Source organism: Neomonachus schauinslandi, chromosome 7 (genome assembly GCF_002201575.2).
Source record: "Neomonachus schauinslandi chromosome 7, ASM220157v2, whole genome shotgun sequence".
NCBI classification, from domain to species: domain Eukaryota; kingdom Metazoa; phylum Chordata; class Mammalia; order Carnivora; family Phocidae; genus Neomonachus; species Neomonachus schauinslandi.
The window spans coordinates 110,984,146-110,987,769 of record NC_058409.1 but is presented as its reverse complement, the minus strand read 5'-3'; positions in this window follow the sequence as shown (position 1 = coordinate 110,987,769).

Below are 3,624 nucleotides of genomic sequence, written 5' to 3'. Positions count from 1 at the left end.
TCCAGTCTAATCTAGATACTCTAACAGCTAGGGTAAACAAGGCGGAAGAACAAATTAGTGATCTAGAAGACCATTTGATAGAAAAGAAGGAAAAAGAGGAGGCCAGGGAGAAACAGCTCAAAATCCATGAAAACAGAATTAGAGAAATAAGTGACACCATGAAATGTTCCAATGTCAGAATTATTGGGATCCCTGAGGGGGTGGAGAGAGAGAGAGGACTAGAAGATATATTTGAGCAAATCATAGCTGTGAACTTCCCTAATCTGGGGAATGAAACAAACATTTGTGTCCTGGAGGCAGAGAGGATCTCTCCCAAGATCAAGGAAAATAGACCAATGCCCTGGCATGTAATAGTAAAGCTCGCAAATCTTAGAACCAAGGAAACCATCTTAAGGGCAATTAGGGGGAAGAGATTCCTTACGTACAGAGGGAGGAACATCAGAATAATGTCAGACCTATCCACAGAGACCTGGCAAGCCAGAAAGGCCTGGCAAGACATATTCAGGGTACTAAATGAGAAGAACATGCAGCCAAGAATACTTTATCCGACAAAGCTGTCATTTAGAATTAATGGAGAGATGCAGAGCTTCCAAGACCAGCAGAAACTGAAAGAATATGTGACCATTAAGCCGGCCCTGCAAGAAATATTAAGGGGGGGGGGGTTCTATAAAAGGAGAAAGACACCAAGAGTTATACAGAACAGAAATTTACAGAGACAATCTATTGAAACAAGGACATGATGACAATAAATTCATATCTTTCAATAATCACTCTCAACTTGAATAGCCTAAATGCTCCCATAAAAATGGCACAGGGCTGCAGATTGGATAAAAAGACAGGACCCATCCATATGCTGTCTACAAGAGACTCATTTGGATCTAAAGATACATCCAGACTGAGTGAAGGGACAGAGATCTATCTTCCATGCCAATGAACCTCAAAAGAAAGCTGGGGTAGCAATTCTTATATCAGACAAATTAGATTTTAAACTAAAGACTGTAATTAGAGACACAGAAGGACACTATATCATTCTTAAAGGGTCTATCCAACAAGAAGATCTAACAATTGTAAATATCTACACCCCCAACATGGGAGCAGCCAACTACATAAGCCAACTGTTAACCAAAATAAAGAGTCATATTGATAATAATATGTTAATTGTAGGAGACCTCAATACTCCACTCTCAGCAATAGACAGATCATCTAAGCAGAAAATCAACAAAGAAAGAAGAGCAGACACACTGGGCCAGATGGACCTCATAGATATATACAGAACATTCCACCCTAAAACAACAGAATGCTCATTCTTCTCAAACACACATGGAACTTTCTCCAGAATAGACCACATAATGGGTCACAAATCAGGTCTCAACTGATACCAAAAGACTGAGATTATTCTCTGCATATTCTCAGACCATAATGCTTTAAAGCTGGAACTCAATCATAAGAAAAAAATTTGGCAGAAATTCAAACACTTGGAAGCTAAAGACCACTCTGTTCAAGAATGTTTGGGTCAACCAGGAAATCAAAGAAGAACTTAAACAATTCATGGAAACCAATGAGAACGAAAGCACATCAGTCCAAAACCTATGGGATACTGCAAAGGCAGTCCTAAGGAGGAAACACATAGCCATCCAAGCCTCACTCAAAAAAATAGAAAACTCCTGAATTCACCAACTAATTTTACGTCTTAAAGAACTAGAGAAAAAAGCAACAAACGATGCCTAAGCCATACATTAGAAGAGAAATAATTAAGATTAGAGCAAAGATCAATGAATTAGAAACCAGAAACACAATAGATCAGATCAATGAAACTAGAAGTTGGTTCTTTGAAAGAATTAATAAGATCAATAAACCACTGGCCAGACTTATCCAAAAGAAAAGAGAAAGGACTCAAATTAATAAAATTATGAATGAAAGGGAAGAGATGAAGACTAACACCAAGGAAATAGAAACAATTATTAGAAATTATTATCAACAACTATATGTCAATAAATTAAGCAACCTGGAAGAAATGGATGCCTTCCGAGAAACCTATAAACTACCAAGACTGAAACAGGAAGAAATTGACAACCTGAATAGGCCAATAACCAGTAATGAGACTGAAGCAGTGATCAAAAACCTCCCAAAAAACAAGAGTCCAGGGCCTGATGGATTCCCTGGGGAATTCTACCAAACATTCAAAGAAGAAATAATACATATTCTCCTGAAGCTGTTTCAAAAAAAAGAAACAGAAAGAAAGCTTTCAGACTCATTCTATAAGGCCAGCATTACCTTAATCCCCAAACCAGGCAAAGGCCCCATCAAAAAGGAGAATTTCAGACCAATATTCCTGATGAATATGGATTCCAAAATTCTCAACAAAATCCTAGCTAATAGGATCCAACAATACATTAAAAGGACCATCCACTACGACTAAGTGGGATTTATCCCCGGGATACAAGGGTGGTTCAACATTCACAAATCAATCAATGTGACAGAACACATTAATAAGAGGAGGGAGAAGAACCATATGGTCCTCTCAATTGAGGCAGAAAAAGCATTTGACAAAATACAGCATCCTTTCCTGATTAAAACTTTTCAGAGTATAGGGATAGAGGAAACATTCCTCAAGTTCATAAAATCCATCTACAAAAAACACACAGAGAACATCATCCTCAATGGGGAAAAGCTGAGAGCCTTTCCTTTAAGATCAGGAACACGTCAAAGATGCCCACTCTCGCCACTATTGTTCAACATAGTACTAGAAGTCCTAGCAACAGCAATCAGACAACAAAAAGAAATAAAAGTATTCAAATTGGCAAAGAAGAAGTCAAACTCTCTCTTTTTGCAGATGACACGATATTTCATGTGGAAAACCCAAAAGACTCCACCCCCAAATTACTAGAACTCACACAGCAATTCAGTAATGTGGCAGGATACAAAATCAATGCACAGAAATCAGTTGCTTTCTTATACACTAACAATGCAACTGTGGAAAGAGAAATTAGAGAAATGATTCCATTTACAAACTCTAATTGTCTGTAGAAGCCACTGCAAAATGGGATCACAATAAAATCCCCACAAAAATATAACTCCATCAAAAGTCAGCATTTACCAAAATGAGACAATTTACATTTGTTACCATTTTCTCTGTAGAAAGAAAGAGAAAGAAAAAAGAAATTATTAAAAGAACACATTAAACTCCTGAGAAATGCACAAAATGCTTCTTCATGAAGAAGTCTGGAACGTGGACTCCAGGGAGACACTGTGCTTCACTTCTAGAAACTTCTGGGCCCCACCTGCTCCTAAGCCGGCCGGTCTTTGCTATGGGGATTTTTTTTTTTAAGAGAGAGAGCAAGAGAGTATGCACAGGGTGGGGGGTGGCGGTGGGGGGCAGAGGGAGAGGGAGAGAGAGAGAATCCCAAGCAGGCTCCATGCCCAGCACTGAGCCCAATGTGGGACTCAGTCTCATGACCCTGAGATCATGACCCTGAGATCATGACCTGAGCCGAAATCAAGAGTTGAGGCTTAACCTACTGAGCCATCCAGGCGCCCCTGCTCTGAGGATATTGACCCCTCCTACTTGCTCAACCCTGCCTTCAGGCTGGAAACCAGCTCTTGCCTGAGAAAGGAAAGGATTAG